Below are 19,600 nucleotides of genomic sequence, written 5' to 3' on the forward strand. Positions count from 1 at the left end.
GGGACACAGCGGGGCCTCATGGACACAAGGGGACCATTGTGGCAAAGCAGGGCCTCATGGAAGCATGGAGAGCATTGTGCCACTAAGGAAACTGATGGTACCAAGGCGATCACTGGGACACAATGGAAGCACATGGAATCAAGGCTCCATGATGACTTTGGAGGGCCTCATGGAGCACAGGATCCATTGTGACACAGCAAGACCTCGTGGAACCAAGGAGCCTTTGTGATACTCCAGATGCGCATGGAAGCCAGGGTGCACTGAGACGCAGCGGGGCCTTGTTGGAACCAAAGACACCTCTGCAAAAAGCAAGGTAGCTCACAGAACCAAGGAGTCCATTGTTCCATTGTAGAAAATTTTACATTACATTCTAGAAAACCTATGGAACCAAGGGGCTATTGTGACACAGTGGGGCCACATGGAAGCAATTGTCCATTATGACAATGTGGATCAAAGGTGAGCATGGTGACACTGCGGAACCTCATGGAAGCAAGGAGCCTTTGTGACACAGTGGGGCCGCATGGAATCAAGGAGACCATGGTGACACAGGTGATGCACAGGAAGCTAAGGAGCCATTGTGACACAGCGGGGCTTCTTCCCTTGAGCTCTGCAGCTGGCTGTCCCAGCCCACGGCACCATGTGCCATCTGCTCTCCTCAGGGCTCTGCCTGCACACAGGCCCAGAGAAGTTTTCCTGATGTAAGGAAAGAATGGAAAAGCCTGAGCAGCTTTCCTCAACAACAAACCCACATACTCAGTCCAGGCTGCCTGCAATGATGTCCCCTTTCTACAAGGGACACTGTGAGCAGGAATGATCTCTGGCAGCAGAATTCCCGCAGTCTTTCCACGGAATTCTCTGTCCCTGTCCTTTGCCTGGCTCTCTGTTGCAGATGGAAGCTGCTGCTGCCATTCTCAGCTTGAAGCCCTCTTTTGATGCAAGCAGATGCTCCCAGGTGTGTTCAGCAGCTGTTGCTCAGTGTTGATGCAAAGCTTTTGTGTTCCTCATGGAAGCAAGGAGCCATTGTGACACTGCAGGGGCGCATGGGATCAAGGAGACAATTGAGACAGTACAGAACTTTCTAGAAACAAGGCTCCATGGTGACACCGTGGGGAATCATGGAATCAAGGAGCCCGTTGTGACACAGAGAGGCCGCCTGCAAGCAATGGTCCATTGTTACACTGCGGATTCAAGAAGAAGACCATGGGGACAGCACGGAACCTCATGGAACCCTCCGTCCATTGGGACACAGCGGGGCCTCATGGACACAAGGGGACCATTGTGGCAAAGCTGGGCCTCATGGAAGCATGGAGAGCATTGTGCCACTAAGGAAACTGATGGTACCAAGGCAATCACTGGGACACAATGGAAGCACATGGAATCAAGGCTCCATGATGACTTTGGAGGGCCTCATGGAGCACAGGATCCATTGTGACACAGCAAGACCTCGTGGAACCAAGGAGCCTTTGTGATACTCCAGATGCGCATGGAAGCCAGGGTGCACTGAGACGCAGCGGGGCCTTGTTGGAACCAAAGACACCTCTGCAAAAAGCAAGGTAGCTCACAGAACCAAGGAGTCCATTGTTCCATTGTAGAAAATTTTACATTACATTCTAGAAAACCTATGGAACCAAGGGGCTATTGTGACACAGTGGGGCCACATGGAAGCAATTGTCCATTATGACAATGTGGATCAAAGGTGAGCATGGTGACACTGCGGAACTTCATGGAAGCAAGGAGCCATTGTGACACAGTGGGGCCTCATGGAATCAAGGAGACCATGGTGACACAGGTGATGCACAGGAAGCCAAGGAGCCATTGTGACACAGTGGGGCCTCATGGAATCAAGGAGACCATGGTGACACAGGTGATGCACATGAAGCTAAGGAGCCATTGTGACACAGCGGGGCTTCTTCCCTTGAGCTCTGCAGCTGGCTGTCCCAGCCCACGGCACCATGTGCCATCTGCTCTCCTCAGGGCTCTGCCTGCACACAGGCCCAGGGAAGTTTTCCTGATGTAAGGAAAGAATGGAAAAGCCTGAGCAGCTTTCCTCAACAACAAACCCACATACTCAGTCCAGGCTGCCTGCAATGATGTCCCCTTTCTACAAGGGACACTGTGAGCAGGAATGATCTCTGGCAGCAGAATTCCCGCAGTCTTTCCACGGAATTCTCTGTCCCTGTCCTTTGCCTGGCTCTCTGTTGCAGATGGAAGCTGCTGCTGCCATTCTCAGCTTGAAGCTCTCTTTTGATGCAAGCAGATGCTCCCAGGTGTGTTCAGCAGCTGTTGCTCAGTGTTGATGCAAAGCTTTTGTGTTCCTCATGGAAGCAAGGAGCCATTGTTACACTGCAAGGGCTCATGGGATCAAGGAGACAATTGAGACAGTACAGAACCTTCTAGAAACAAGGCTCCATGGTGACACCGTGGGGAATCATGGAATCAAGGAGCCCGTTGTGACACAGAGAGGCCGCCTGCAAGCAATGGTCCATTGTTACACTGCGGATTCAAGAAGACCATGGGGACAGCACGGAACCTCATGGAACCCTCCGTCCATTGGGACACAGCGGGGCCTCATGGACACAAGGGGACCATTGTGGCAAAGCTGGGCCTCATGGAAGCATGGAGAGCATTGTGCCACTAAGGAAACTGATGGTACCAAGGCAATCACTGGGACACAATGGAAGCACATGGAATCAAGGCTCCATGATGACTTTGGAGGGCCTCATGGAGCACAGGATCCATTGTGACACAGCAAGACCTTGTGGAACCAAGGAGCCTTTGTGATACTCCAGATGCGCATGGAAGCCAGGGTGCACTGAGACGCAGCGGGGCCTTGTTGGAACCAAAGACACCTCTGCAAAAAGCAAGGTAGCTCACAGAACCAAGGAGTCCATTGTTCCATTGTAGAAAATTTTACATTACATTCTAGAAAACCTATGGAACCAAGGGGCTATTGTGACACAGGGGGGCCACATGGAAGCAATTGTCCATTATGACAATGTGGATCAAAGGTGAGCATGGTGACACTGCGGAACTTCATGGAAGCAAGGAGCCATTGTGACACAGTGGGGCCTCATGGAATCAAGGAGAGCATGGTGACACAGGTGATGCACAGGAAGCCAAGGAGCCATTGTGACACAGTGGGGCCTCATGGAATCAAGGAGACCATGGTGACACAGGTGATGCACATGAAGCCAAGGAGCCATTGTGACACAGCGGGGCTTCTTCCCTTGAGCTCTGCAGCTGGCTGTCCCAGCCCACGGCACCATGTGCCATCTGCTCTCCTCAGGGCTCTGCCTGCACACAGGCCCAGGGAAGTTTTCCTGATGTAAGGAAAGAATGGAAAAGCCTGAGCAGCTTTCCTCAACAACAAACCCACATACTCAGTCCAGGCTGCCTGCAATGATGTCCCCTTTCTACAAGGGACACTGTGAGCAGGAATGATCTCTGGCAGCAGAATTCCCGCAGTCTTTCCACGGAATTCTCTGTCCCTGTCCTTTGCCTGGCTCTCTGTTGCAGATGGAAGCTGCTGCTGCCATTCTCAGCTTGAAGCCCTCTTTTGATGCAAGCAGATGCTCCCAGGTGTGTTCAGCAGCTGTTGCTCAGTGTTGATGCAAAGCTTTTGTGTTCCTCATGGAAGCAAGGAGCCATTGTTACACTGCAGGGGCTCATGGGATCAAGGAGACAATTGAGACAGTACAGAACCTTCTAGAAACAAGGCTCCATGGTGACACCGTGGGGAATCATGGAATCAAGGAGCCCGTTGTGACACAGAGAGGCCGCCTGGAAGCAATGGTCCATTGTTACACTGCGGATTCAAGAAGACCATGGGGACAGCACGGAACCTCATGGAACCCTCCGTCCATTGGGACACAGCGGGGCCTCATGGACACAAGGGGACCATTGTGGCAAAGCTGGGCCTCATGGAAGCATGGAGAGCATTGTGCCACTAAGGAAACTGATGGTACCAAGGCAATCACTGGGACACAATGGAAGCACATGGAATCAAGGCTCCATGATGACTTTGGAGGGCCTCATGGAGCACAGGATCCATTGTGACACAGCAAGACCTCGTGGAACCAAGGAGACTTTGTGATAATCCAGATGCGCATGGAAGCCAGGGTGCACTGAGACGCAGCGGGGCCTTGTTGGAACCAAAGACACCTCTGCAAAAAGCAAAGTAGCTCACAGAACCAAGGAGTCCATTGTTCCATTGTAGAAAATTTTACATTACATTCTAGAAAACCTATGGAACCAAGGGGCTATTGTGACACAGTGGGGCCACATGGAAGCAATTGTCCATTATGACAATGTGGATCAAAGGTGAGCATGGTGACACTGCGGAACTTCATGGAAGCAAGGAGCCATTGTGACACAGTGGGGCCTCATGGAATCAAGGAGAGCATGGTGACACAGGTGATGCACAGGAAGCCAAGGAGCCATTGTGACACAGTGGGGCCTCATGGAATCAAGGAGACCATGGTGACACAGGTGATGCACATGAAGCTAAGGAGCCATTGTGACACAGCGGGGCTTCTTCCCTTGAGCTCTGCAGCTGGCTGTCCCAGCCCACGGCACCACGTGCCATCTGCTCTCCTCAGGGCTCTGCCTGCACACAGGCCCAGGGAAGTTTTCCTGATGTAAGGAAAGAATGGAAAAGCCTGAGCTGGTTTCCTCAACAACAAACCCACATACTCAGTCCAGGCTGCCTGGAATGATGTCCCCTTTCTACAAGGGACACTGTGAGCAGGAATGATCTCTGGCAGCAGAATTCCCGCAGTCTTTCCACGGAATTCTCTGTCCCTGTCCTTTGCCTGGCTCTCTGTTGCAGATGGAAGCTGCTGCTGCCATTCTCAGCTTGAAGCCCTCTTTTGATGCAAGCAGATGCTCCCAGGTGTGTTCAGCAGCTGTTGCTCAGTGTTGATGCAAAGCTTTTGTGTTCCTCATGGAAGCAAGGAGCCATTGTGACACTGCAGGGCCTCATGGGATCAAGGAGACAATTGAGACAGTACAGAACCTTCTAGAAACAAGGCTCCATGGTGACACCGTGGGGAATCATGGAATCAAGGAGCCCGTTGTGACACAGAGAGGCCGCCTGGAAGCAATGGTCCATTGTTACACTGCAGATTCAAGAAGACCATGGGGACAGCACGGAACCTCATGGAACCCTCCGTCCATTGGGACACAGCGGGGCCTCATGGACACAAGGGGACCATTGTGGCAAAGCTGGGCCTCATGGAAGCATGGAGAGCATTGTGCCACTAAGGAAACTGATGGTACCAAGGCGATCACTGGGACACAATGGAAGCACATGGAATCAAGGCTCCATGATGACTTTGGAGGGCCTCATGGAGCACAGGATCCATTGTGACACAGCAAGACCTCGTGGAACCAAGGAGCCTTTGTGATACTCCAGATGCGCATGGAAGCCAGGGTGCACTGAGACGCAGCAGGGCCTTGTTGGAACCAAAGACACCTCTGCAAAAAGCAAGGTAGCTCACAGAACCAAGGAGTCCATTGTTCCATTGTAGAAAATTTTACATTACATTCTAGAAAACCTATGGAACCAAGGGGCTATTGTGACACAGGGGGTCCACATGGAAGCAATTGTCCATTATGACAATGTGGATCAAAGGTGAGCATGGTGACACTGCGGAACTTCATGGAAGCAAGGAGCCATTGTGACACAGTGGGGCCTCATGGAATCAAGGAGAGCATGGTGACACAGGTGATGCACAGGAAGCCAAGGAGCCATTGTGACACAGTGGGGCCTCATGGAATCAAGGAGACCATGGTGACACAGGTGATGCACATGAAGCTAAGGAGCCATTTTGACACAGCGGGGCTTCTTCCCTTGAGCTCTGCAGCTGGCTGTCCCAGCCCACGGCACCATGTGCCATCTGCTCTCCTCAGGGCTCTGCCTGCACACAGGCCCAGGGAAGTTTTCCTGATGTAAGGAAAGAATGGAAAAGCCTGAGCAGCTTTCCTCAACAACAAACCCACATACTCCAGGCTGCCTGGAATGATGTCCCCTTTCTACAAGGGACACTGTGAGCAGGAATGATCTCTGGCAGCAGAATTCCCGCAGTCTTTCCACGGAATTCTCTGTCCCTGTCCTTTGCCTGGCTCTCTGTTGCAGATGGAAGCTGCTGCTGCCATTCTCAGCTTGAAGCCCTCTTTTGATGCAAGCAGATGCTCCCAGGTGTGTTCAGCACCTGTTGCTCAGTGTTGATGCAAAGCTTTTGTGTTCCTCATGGAAGCAAGGAGCCATTGTGACACTGCAGGGCCTCATGGGATCAAGGAGACAATTGAGACAGTACAGAACCTTCTAGAAACAAGGCTCCATGGTGACACCGTGGGGAATCATGGAATCAAGGAGCCCGTTGTGACACAGAGAGGCCGCCTGGAAGCAATGGTCCATTGTTACACTGCGGATTCAAGAAGACCATGGGGACAGCACGGAACCTCATGGAACCCTCCGTCCATTGGGACACAGCGGGGCCTCATGGACACAAGGGGACCATTGTGGCAAAGCTGGGCCTCATGGAAGCATGGAGAGCATTGTGCCACTAAGGAAACTGATGGTACCAAGGCAATCACTGGGACACAATGGAAGCACATGGAATCAAGGCTCCATGATGACTTTGGAGGGCCTCATGGAGCACAGGATCCATTGTGACACAGCAAGACCTCGTGGAACCAAGGAGCCTTTGTGATACTCCAGATGCGCATGGAAGCCAGGGTGCACTGAGACGCAGCGGGGCCTTGTTGGAACCAAAGACACCTCTGCAAAAAGCAAGGTAGCTCACAGAACCAAGGAGTCCATTGTTCCATTGTAGAAAATTTTACATTACATTCTAGAAAACCTATGGAACCAAGGGGCTATTGTGACACAGTGGGGCCACATGGAAGCAATTGTCCATTATGACAATGTGGATCACAGGTGAGCATGGTGACACTGCGGAACCTCATGGAAGCAAGGAGCCATTGTGACACAGTGGGGCCTCATGGAATCAAGGAGACCATGGTGACACAAGTGATGCACATGAAGCCAAGGAGCCATTGTGACACAGTGGGGCCTCATGGAATCAAGGAGACCATGGTGACACAGGTGATGCACATGAAGCTAAGGAGCCATTGTGACACAGCGGGGCTTCTTCCCTTGAGCTCTGCAGCTGGCTGTCCCAGCCCACGGCACCATGTGCCATCTGCTCTCCTCAGGGCTCTGCCTGCACACAGGCCCAGGGAAGTTTTCCTGATGTAAGGAAAGAATGGAAAAGCCTGAGCAGCTTTCCTCAACAACAAACCCACATACTCAGTCCAGGCTGCCTGCAATGATGTCCCCTTTCTACAAGGGACACTGTGAGCAGGAATGATCTCTGGCAGCAGAATTCCCGCAGTCTTTCCACGGAATTCTCTGTCCCTGTCCTTTGCCTGGCTCTCTGTTGCAGATGGAAGCTGCTGCTGCCATTCTCAGCTTGAAGCCCTCTTTTGATGCAAGCAGATGCTCCCAGGTGTGTTCAGCACCTGTTGCTCAGTGTTGATGCAAAGCTTTTGTGTTCCTCATGGAAGCAAGGAGCCATTGTGACACTGCAGGGGCGCATGGGATCAAGGAGACAATTGAGACAGTACAGAACTTTCTAGAAACAAGGCTCCATGGTGACACCGTGGGGAATCATGGAATCAAGGAGCCCGTTGTGACACAGAGAGGCCGCCTGCAAGCAATGGTCCATTGTTACACTGCGGATTCAAGAAGAAGACCATGGGGACAGCACGGAACCTCATGGAACCCTCCGTCCATTGGGACACAGCGGGGCCTCATGGACACAAGGGGACCATTGTGGCAAAGCTGGGCCTCATGGAAGCATGGAGAGCATTGTGCCACTAAGGAAACTGATGGTACCAAGGCAATCACTGGGACACAATGGAAGCACATGGAATCAAGGCTCCATGATGACTTTGGAGGGCCTCATGGAGCACAGGATCCATTGTGACACAGCAAGACCTCGTGGAACCAAGGAGCCTTTGTGATACTCCAGATGCGCATGGAAGCCAGGGTGCACTGAGACGCAGCGGGGCCTTGTTGGAACCAAAGACACCTCTGCAAAAAGCAAGGTAGCTCACAGAACCAAGGAGTCCATTGTTCCATTGTAGAAAATTTTACATTACATTCTAGAAAACCTATGGAACCAAGGAGCCATTGTGACACAGTGGGGCCTCATGGAATCAAGGAGACCATGGTGACACAGGTGATGCACAGGAAGCCAAGGAGCCATTGTGACACAGTGGGGCCTCATGGAATCAAGGAGACCATGGTGACACAGGTGATGCACATGAAGCTAAGGAGCCATTGTGACACAGCGGGGCTTCTTCCCTTGAGCTCTGCAGCTGGCTGTCCCAGCCCACGGCACCATGTGCCATCTGCTCTCCTCAGGGCTCTGCCTGCACACAGGCCCAGGGAAGTTTTCCTGATGTAAGGAAAGAATGGAAAAGCCTGAGCAGCTTTCCTCAACAACAAACCCACATACTCAGTCCAGGCTGCCTGCAATGATGTCCCCTTTCTACAAGGGACACTGTGAGCAGGAATGATCTCTGGCAGCAGAATTCCCGCAGTCTTTCCACGGAATTCTCTGTCCCTGTCCTTTGCCTGGCTCTCTGTTGCAGATGGAAGCTGCTGCTGCCATTCTCAGCTTGAAGCTCTCTTTTGATGCAAGCAGATGCTCCCAGGTGTGTTCAGCAGCTGTTGCTCAGTGTTGATGCAAAGCTTTTGTGTTCCTCATGGAAGCAAGGAGCCATTGTTACACTGCAGGGGCTCATGGGATCAAGGAGACAATTGAGACAGTACAGAACCTTCTAGAAACAAGGCTCCATGGTGACACCGTGGGGAATCATGGAATCAAGGAGCCCGTTGTGACACAGAGAGGCCGCCTGCAAGCAATGGTCCATTGTTACACTGCGGATTCAAGAAGACCATGGGGACAGCACGGAACCTCATGGAACCCTCCGTCCATTGGGACACAGCGGGGCCTCATGGACACAAGGGGACCATTGTGGCAAAGCTGGGCCTCATGGAAGCATGGAGAGCATTGTGCCACTAAGGAAACTGATGGTACCAAGGCAATCACTGGGACACAATGGAAGCACATGGAATCAAGGCTCCATGATGACTTTGGAGGGCCTCATGGAGCACAGGATCCATTGTGACACAGCAAGACCTCGTGGAACCAAGGAGACTTTGTGATAATCCAGATGCGCATGGAAGCCAGGGTGCACTGAGACGCAGCGGGGCCTTGTTGGAACCAAAGACACCTCTGCAAAAAGCAAGGTAGCTCACAGAACCAAGGAGTCCATTGTTCCATTGTAGAAAATTTTACATTACATTCTAGAAAACCTATGGAACCAAGGGGCTATTGTGACACAGTGGGGCCACATGGAAGCAATTGTCCATTATGACAATGTGGATCAAAGGTGAGCATGGTGACACTGCGGAACTTCATGGAAGCAAGGAGCCATTGTGACACAGTGGGGCCTCATGGAATCAAGGAGACCATGGTGACACAGGTGATGCACAGGAAGCCAAGGAGCCATTGTGACACAGTGGGGCCTCATGGAATCAAGGAGACCATGGTGACACAGGTGATGCACATGAAGCTAAGGAGCCATTGTGACACAGCGGGGCTTCTTCCCTTGAGCTCTGCAGCTGGCTGTCCCAGCCCACGGCACCACGTGCCATCTGCTCTCCTCAGGGCTCTGCCTGCACACAGGCCCAGGGAAGTTTTCCTGATGTAAGGAAAGAATGGAAAAGCCTGAGCAGCTTTCCTCAACAACAAACCCACATACTCCAGGCTGCCTGGAATGATGTCCCCTTTCTACAAGGGACACTGTGAGCAGGAATGATCTCTGGCAGCAGAATTCCCGCAGTCTTTCCACGGAATTCTCTGTCCCTGTCCTTTGCCTGGCTCTCTGTTGCAGATGGAAGCTGCTGCTGCCATTCTCAGCTTGAAGCCCTCTTTTGATGCAAGCAGATGCTCCCAGGTGTGTTCAGCACCTGTTGCTCAGTGTTGATGCAAAGCTTTTGTGTTCCTCATGGAAGCAAGGAGCCATTGTGACACTGCAGGGCCTCATGGGATCAAGGAGACAATTGAGACAGTACAGAACCTTCTAGAAACAAGGCTCCATGGTGACACCGTGGGGAATCATGGAATCAAGGAGCCCGTTGTGACACAGAGAGGCCGCCTGGAAGCAATGGTCCATTGTTACACTGCGGATTCAAGAAGACCATGGGGACAGCACGGAACCTCATGGAACCCTCCGTCCATTGGGACACAGCGGGGCCTCATGGACACAAGGGGACCATTGTGGCAAAGCTGGGCCTCATGGAAGCATGGAGAGCATTGTGCCACTAAGGAAACTGATGGTACCAAGGCAATCACTGGGACACAATGGAAGCACATGGAATCAAGGCTCCATGATGACTTTGGAGGGCCTCATGGAGCACAGGATCCATTGTGACACAGCAAGACCTCGTGGAACCAAGGAGCCTTTGTGATACTCCAGATGCGCATGGAAGCCAGGGTGCACTGAGACGCAGCAGGGCCTTGTTGGAACCAAAGACACCTCTGCAAAAAGCAAGGTAGCTCACAGAACCAAGGAGTCCATTGTTCCATTGTAGAAAATTTTACATTACATTCTAGAAAACCTATGGAACCAAGGGGCTATTGTGACACAGTGGGGCCACATGGAAGCAATTGTCCATTATGACAATGTGGATCAAAGGTGAGCATGGTGACACTGCGGAACTTCATGGAAGCAAGGAGCCATTGTGACACAGTGGGGCCTCATGGAATCAAGGAGACCATGGTGACACAGGTGATGCACAGGAAGCCAAGGAGCCATTGTGACACAGTGGGGCCTCATGGAATCAAGGAGACCATGGTGACACAGGTGATGCACATGAAGCCAAGGAGCCATTGTGACACAGTGAGGCCTCATGGAATCAAGGAGACCATGGTGACACAGGTGATGCACATGAAGCCAAGGAGCCATTGTGACACAGTGGGGCCTCATGGAATCAAGGAGACCATGGTGACACAGGTGATGCACATGAAGCCAAGGAGCCATTGTGACACAGCGGGGCTTCTTCCCTTGAGCTCTGCAGCTGGCTGTCCCAGCCCTCGGCACCATGTGCCAAGTGCTCTCCTCAGGGCTCTGCCTGCACACAGGCCCAGGGAAGTTTTCCTGATGTAAGGAAAGAATGGAAAAGCCTGAGCAGCTTTCCTCAACAACAAACCCACATACTCCAGGCTGCCTGGAATGATGTCCCCTTTCTACAAGGGACACTGTGAGCAGGAATGATCTCTGGCAGCAGAATTCTCGCAGTCTTTCCACGGAATTCTCTGTCCCTGTCCTTTGCCTGGCTCTCTGTTGCAGATGGAAGCTGCTGCTGCCATTCTCAGCTTGAAGCCCTCTTTTGATGCAAGCAGATGCTCCCAGGTGTGTTCAGCACCTGTTGCTCAGTGTTGATGCAAAGCTTTTGTGTTCCTCATGGAAGCAAGGAGCCATTGTTACACTGCAGGGCCTCATGGGATCAAGGAGACAATTGAGACAGTACAGAACCTTCTAGAAACAAGGCTCCATGGTGACACCGTGGGGAATCATGGAATCAAGGAGCCCCTTGTGACACAGAGAGGCCGCCTGGAAGCAATGGTCCATTGTTACACTGCGGATTCAAGAAGACCATGGGGACAGCACGGAACCTCATGGAACCCTCCGTCCATTGGGACACAGCAGGGCCTCATGGACACAAGGGGACCATTGTGGCAAAGCTGGGCCTCATGGAAGCATGGAGAGCATTGTGCCACTAAGGAAACTGATGGAACCAAGGCAATCACTGGGACACAATGGAAGCACATGGAATCAAGGCTCCATGATGACTTTGGAGGGCCTCATGGAGCACAGGATCCATTGTGACACAGCAAGACCTCGTGGAACCAAGGAGCCTTTGTGATACTCCAGATGCGCATGGAAGCCAGGGTGCACTGAGACGCAGCGGGGCCTTGTTGGAACCAAAGACACCTCTGCAAAAAGCAAGGTAGCTCACAGAACCAAGGAGTCCATTGTTCCATTGTAGAAAATTTTACATTACATTCTAGAAAACCTATGGAACCAAGGGGCTATTGTGACACAGGGGGGCCACATGGAAGCAATTGTCCATTATGACAATGTGGATCAAAGGTGAGCATGGTGACACTGCGGAACTTCATGGAAGCAAGGAGCCATTGTGACACAGTGGGGCCTCATGGAATCAAGGAGACCATGGTGACACAGGTGATGCACAGGAAGCCAAGGAGCCATTGTGACACAGTGGGGCCTCATGGAATCAAGGAGACCATGGTGACACAGGTGATGCACATGAAGCTAAGGAGCCATTGTGACACAGCGGGGCTTCTTCCCTTGAGCTCTGCAGCTGGCTGTCCCAGCCCACGGCACCACGTGCCATCTGCTCTCCTCAGGGCTCTGCCTGCACACAGGCCCAGGGAAGTTTTCCTGATGTAAGGAAAGAATGGAAAAGCCTGAGCAGCTTTCCTCAACAACAAACCCACATACTCAGTCCAGGCTGCCTGCAATGATGTCCCCTTTCTACAAGGGACACTGTGAGCAGGAATGATCTCTGGCAGCAGAATTCCCGCAGTCTTTCCACGGAATTCTCTGTCCCTGTCCTTTGCCTGGCTCTCTGTTGCAGATGGAAGCTGCTGCTGCCATTCTCAGCTTGAAGCCCTCTTTTGATGCAAGCAGATGCTCCCAGGTGTGTTCAGCAGCTGTTGCTCAGTGTTGATGCAAAGCTTTTGTGTTCCTCATGGAAGCAAGGAGCCATTGTGACACTGCAGGGGCTCATGGGATCAAGGAGACAATTGAGACAGTACAGAACCTTCTAGAAACAAGGCTCCATGGTGACACCGTGGGGAATCATGGAATCAAGGAGCCCGTTGTGACACAGAGAGGCCGCCTGGAAGCAATGGTCCATTGTTACACTGCGGATTCAAGAAGACCATGGGGACAGCACGGAACCTCATGGAACCCTCCGTCCATTGGGACACAGCGGGGCCTCATGGACACAAGGGGACCATTGTGGCAAAGCTGGGCCTCATGGAAGCATGGAGAGCATTGTGCCACTAAGGAAACTGATGGTACCAAGGCAATCACTGGGACACAATGGAAGCACATGGAATCAAGGCTCCATGATGACTTTGGAGGGCCTCATGGAGCACAGGATCCATTGTGACACAGCAAGACCTCGTGGAACCAAGGAGCCTTTGTGATACTCCAGATGCGCATGGAAGCCAGGGTGCACTGAGACGCAGCGGGGCCTTGTTGGAACCAAAGACACCTCTGCAAAAAGCAAGGTAGCTCACAGAACCAAGGAGTCCATTGTTCCATTGTAGAAAATTTTACATTACATTCTAGAAAACCTATGGAACCAAGGGGCTATTGTGACACAGTGGGGCCACATGGAAGCAATTGTCCATTATGACAATGTGGATCAAAGGTGAGCATGGTGACACTGCGGAACCTCATGGAAGCAAGGAGCCATTGTGACACAGTGGGGCCTCATGGAATCAAGGAGACCATGGTGACACAGGTGATGCACAGGAAGCCAAGGAGCCATTGTGACACAGTGGGGCCTCATGGAATCAAGGAGACCATGGTGACACAGGTGATGCACATGAAGCCAAGGAGCCATTGTGACACAGTGGGGCCTCATGGAATCAAGGAGACCATGGTGACACAGGTGATGCACATGAAGCCAAGGAGCCATTGTGACACAGTGGGGCCTCATGGAATCAAGGAGACCATGGTGACACAGGTGATGCACATGAAGCCAAGGAGCCATTGTGACACAGCGGGGCTTCTTCCCTTGAGCTCTGCAGCTGGCTGTCCCAGCCCACGGCACCATGTGCCATCTGCTCTCCTCAGGGCTCTGCCTGCACACAGGCCCAGGGAAGTTTTCCTGATGTAAGGAAAGAATGGAAAAGCCTGAGCTGGTTTCCTCAACAACAAACCCACATACTCAGTCCAGGCTGCCTGCAATGATGTCCCCTTTCTACAAGGGACACTGTGAGCAGGAATGATCTCTGGCAGCAGAATTCCCGCAGTCTTTCCACGGAATTCTCTGTCCCTGTCCTTTGCCTGGCTCTCTGTTGCAGATGGAAGCTGCTGCTGCCATTCTCAGCTTGAAGCCCTCTTTTGATGCAAGCAGATGCTCCCAGGTGTGTTCAGCACCTGTTGCTCAGTGTTGATGCAAAGCTTTTGTGTTCCTCATGGAAGCAAGGAGCCATTGTGACACTGCAGGGCCTCATGGGATCAAGGAGACAATTGAGACAGTACAGAACCTTCTAGAAACAAGGCTCCATGGTGACACCGTGGGGAATCATGGAATCAAGGAGCCCGTTGTGACACAGAGAGGCCGCCTGGAAGCAATGGTCCATTGTTACACTGCGGATTCAAGAAGACCATGGGGACAGCACGGAACCTCATGGAACCCTCCGTCCATTGGGACACAGCGGGGCCTCATGGACACAAGGGGACCATTGTGGCAAAGCTGGGCCTCATGGAAGCATGGAGAGCATTGTGCCACTAAGGAAACTGATGGTACCAAGGCAATCACTGGGACACAATGGAAGCACATGGAATCAAGGCTCCATGATGACTTTGGAGGGCCTCATGGAGCACAGGATCCATTGTGACACAGCAAGACCTCGTGGAACCAAGGAGCCTTTGTGATACTCCAGATGCGCATGGAAGCCAGGGTGCACTGAGACGCAGCAGGGCCTTGTTGGAACCAAAGACACCTCTGCAAAAAGCAAGGTAGCTCACAGAACCAAGGAGTCCATTGTTCCATTGTAGAAAATTTTACATTACATTCTAGAAAACCTATGGAACCAAGGGGCTATTGTGACACAGGGGGGCCACATGGAAGCAATTGTCCATTATGACAATGTGGATCAAAGGTGAGCATGGTGACACTGCGGAACTTCATGGAAGCAAGGAGCCATTGTGACACAGTGGGGCCTCATGGAATCAAGGAGACCATGGTGACACAGGTGATGCACAGGAAGCCAAGGAGCCATTGTGACACAGTGGGGCCTCATGGAATCAAGGAGACCATGGTGACACAGGTGATGCACATGAAGCTAAGGAGCCATTGTGACACAGCGGGGCTTCTTCCCTTGAGCTCTGCAGCTGGCTGTCCCAGCCCACGGCACCACGTGCCATCTGCTCTCCTCAGGGCTCTGCCTGCACACAGGCCCAGGGAAGTTTTCCTGATGTAAGGAAAGAATGGAAAAGCCTGAGCAGCTTTCCTCAACAACAAACCCACATACTCAGTCCAGGCTGCCTGCAATGATGTCCCCTTTCTACAAGGGACACTGTGAGCAGGAATGATCTCTGGCAGCAGAATTCCCGCAGTCTTTCCACGGAATTCTCTGTCCCTGTCCTTTGCCTGGCTCTCTGTTGCAGATGGAAGCTGCTGCTGCCATTCTCAGCTTGAAGCCCTCTTTTGATGCAAGCAGATGCTCCCAGGTGTGTTCAGCAGCTGTTGCTCAGTGTTGATGCAAAGCTTTTGTGTTCCTCATGGAAGCAAGGAGCCATTGTGACACTGCAGGGGCTCATGGGATCAAGGAGACAATTGAGACAGTACAGAACCTTCTAGAAACAAGGCTCCATGGTGACACCGTGGGGAATCATGGAATCAAGGAGCCCGTTGTGACACAGAGAGGCCGCCTGGAAGCAATGGTCCATTGTTACACTGCGGATTCAAGAAGACCATGGGGACAGCACGGAACCTCATGGAACCCTCCGTCCATTGGGACACAGCGGGGCCTCATGGACACAAGGGGACCATTGTGGCAAAGCTGGGCCTCATGGAAGCATGGAGAGCATTGTGCCACTAAGGAAACTGATGGTACCAAGGCAATCACTGGGACACAATGGAAGCACATGGAATCAAGGCTCCATGATGACTTTGGAGGGCCTCATGGAGCACAGGATCCATTGTGACACAGCAAGACCTCGTGGAACCAAGGAGCCTTTGTGATACTCCAGATGCGCATGGAAGCCAGGGTGCACTGAGACGCAGCGGGGCCTTGTTGGAACCAAAGACACCTCTGCAAAAAGCAAGGTAGCTCACAGAACCAAGGAGTCCATTGTTCCATTGTAGAAAATTTTACATTACATTCTAGAAAACCTATGGAACCAAGGGGCTATTGTGACACAGTGGGGCCACATGGAAGCAATTGTCCATTATGACAATGTGGATCAAAGGTGAGCATGGTGACACTGCGGAACCTCATGGAAGCAAGGAGCCATTGTGACACAGTGGGGCCTCATGGAATCAAGGAGACCATGGTGACACAGGTGATGCACAGGAAGCCAAGGAGCCATTGTGACACAGTGGGGCCTCATGGAATCAAGGAGACCATGGTGACACAGGTGATGCACATGAAGCCAAGGAGCCATTGTGACACAGTGGGGCCTCATGGAATCAAGGAGACCATGGTGACACAGGTGATGCACATGAAGCCAAGGAGCCATTGTGACACAGTGGGGCCTCATGGAATCAAGGAGACCATGGTGACACAGGTGATGCACATGAAGCCAAGGAGCCATTGTGACACAGCGGGGCTTCTTCCCTTGAGCTCTGCAGCTGGCTGTCCCAGCCCACGGCACCATGTGCCATCTGCTCTCCTCAGGGCTCTGCCTGCACACAGGCCCAGGGAAGTTTTCCTGATGTAAGGAAAGAATGGAAAAGCCTGAGCAGCTTTCCTCAACAACAAACCCACATACTCAGTCCAGGCTGCCTGCAATGATGTCCCCTTTCTACAAGGGACACTGTGAGCAGGAATGATCTCTGGCAGCAGAATTCCCGCAGTCTTTCCACGGAATTCTCTGTCCCTGTCCTTTGCCTGGCTCTCTGTTGCAGATGGAAGCTGCTGCTGCCATTCTCAGCTTGAAGCCCTCTTTTGATGCAAGCAGATGCTCCCAGGTGTGTTCAGCACCTGTTGCTCAGTGTTGATGCAAAGCTTTTGTGTTCCTCATGGAAGCAAGGAGCCATTGTGACACTGCAGGGGCGCATGGGATCAAGGAGACAATTGAGACAGTACAGAACTTTGTAGAAACAAGGCTCCATGGTGACACCGTGGGGAATCATGGAATCAAGGAGCCCGTTGTGACACAGAGAGGCCGCCTGCAAGCAATGGTCCATTGTTACACTGCGGATTCAAGAAGAAGACCATGGGGACAGCACGGAACCTCATGGAACCCTCCGTCCATTGGGACACAGCGGGGCCTCATGGACACAAGGGGACCATTGTGGCAAAGCTGGGCCTCATGGAAGCATGGAGAGCATTGTGCCACTAAGGAAACTGATGGTACCAAGGCAATCACTGGGACACAATGGAAGCACATGGAATCAAGGCTCCATGATGACTTTGGAGGGCCTCATGGAGCACAGGATCCATTGTGACACAGCAAGACCTCGTGGAACCAAGGAGCCTTTGTGATACTCCAGATGCGCATGGAAGCCAGGGTGCACTGAGACGCAGCAGGGCCTTGTTGGAACCAAAGACACCTCTGCAAAAAGCAAGGTAGCTCACAGAACCAAGGAGTCCATTGTTCCATTGTAGAAAATTTTACATTACATTCTAGAAAACCTATGGAACCAAGGGGCTATTGTGACACAGGGGGGCCACATGGAAGCAATTGTCCATTATGACAATGTGGATCAAAGGTGAGCATGGTGACACTGCGGAACTTCATGGAAGCAAGGAGCCATTGTGACACAGTGGGGCCTCATGGAATCAAGGAGACCATGGTGACACAGGTGATGCACAGGAAGCCAAGGAGCCATTGTGACACAGTGGGGCCTCATGGAATCAAGGAGAGCATGGTGACACAGGTGATGCACATGAAGCTAAGGAGCCATTGTGACACAGCGGGGCTTCTTCCCTTGAGCTCTGCAGCTGGCTGTCCCAGCCCACGGCACCATGTGCCATCTGCTCTCCTCAGGGCTCTGCCTGCACACAGGCCCAGGGAAGTTTTCCTGATGTAAGGAAAGAATGGAAAAGCCTGAGCAGCTTTCCTCAACAACAAACCCACATACTCCAGGCTGCCTGGAATGATGTCCCCTTTCTACAAGGGACACTGTGAGCAGGAATGATCTCTGGCAGCAGAATTCCCGCAGTCTTTCCACGGAATTCTCTGTCCCTGTCCTTTGCCTGGCTCTCTGTTGCAGATGGAAGCTGCTGCTGCCATTCTCAGCTTGAAGCCCTCTTTTGATGCAAGCAGATGCTCCCAGGTGTGTTCAGCACCTGTTGCTCAGTGTTGATGCAAAGCTTTTGTGTTCCTCATGGAAGCAAGGAGCCATTGTGACACTGCAGGGCCTCATGGGATCAAGGAGACAATTGAGACAGTACAGAACCTTCTAGAAACAAGGCTCCATGGTGACACCGTGGGGAATCATGGAATCAAGGAGCCCGTTGTGACACAGAGAGGCCGCCTGGAAGCAATGGTCCATTGTTACACTGCGGATTCAAGAAGACCATGGGGACAGCACGGAACCTCATGGAACCCTCCGTCCATTGGGACACAGCAGGGCCTCATGGACACAAGGGGACCATTGTGGCAAAGCTGGGCCTCATGGAAGCATGGAGAGCATTGTGCCACTAAGGAAACTGATGGAACCAAGGCGATCACTGGGACACAATGGAAGCACATGGAATCAAGGCTCCATGATGACTTTGGAGGGCCTCATGGAGCACAGGATCCATTGTGACACAGCAAGACCTCGTGGAACCAAGGAGACTTTGTGATACTCCAGATGCGCATGGAAGCCAGGGTGCACTGAGACGCAGCGGGGCCTTGTTGGAACCAAAGACACCTCTGCAAAAAGCAAGGTAGCTCACAGAACCAAGGAGTCCATTGTTCCATTGTAGAAAATTTTACATTACATTCTAGAAAACCTATGGAACCAAGGGGCTATTGTGACACAGTGGGGCCACATGGAAGCAATTGTCCATTATGACAATGTGGATCAAAGGTGAGCATGGTGACACTGCGGAACTTCATGGAAGCAAGGAGCCATTGTGACACAGTGGGGCCTCATGGAATCAAGGAGACCATGGTGACACAGGTGATGCACAGGAAGCCAAGGAGCCATTGTGACACAGTGGGGCCTCATGGAATCAAGGAGACCATGGTGACACAGGTGATGCACATGAAGCTAAGGAGCCATTGTGACACAGCGGGGCTTCTTCCCTTGAGCTCTGCAGCTGGCTGTCCCAGCCCACGGCACCATGTGCCATCTGCTCTCCTCAGGGCTCTGCCTGCACACAGGCCCAGGGAAGTTTTCCTGATGTAAGGAAAGAATGGAAAAGCCTGAGCAGCTTTCCTCAACAACAAACCCACATACTCAGTCCAGGCTGCCTGCAATGATGTCCCCTTTCTACAAGGGACACTGTGAGCAGGAATGATCTCTGGCAGCAGAATTCCCGCAGTCTTTCCACGGAATTCTCTGTCCCTGTCCTTTGCCTGGCTCTCTGTTGCAGAT

The sequence above is a fragment of the Corvus hawaiiensis genome, chromosome 31 (assembly GCF_020740725.1).
Source record: "Corvus hawaiiensis isolate bCorHaw1 chromosome 31, bCorHaw1.pri.cur, whole genome shotgun sequence".
In the NCBI taxonomy this organism is placed as follows: Eukaryota; Metazoa; Chordata; class Aves; order Passeriformes; family Corvidae; genus Corvus; species Corvus hawaiiensis.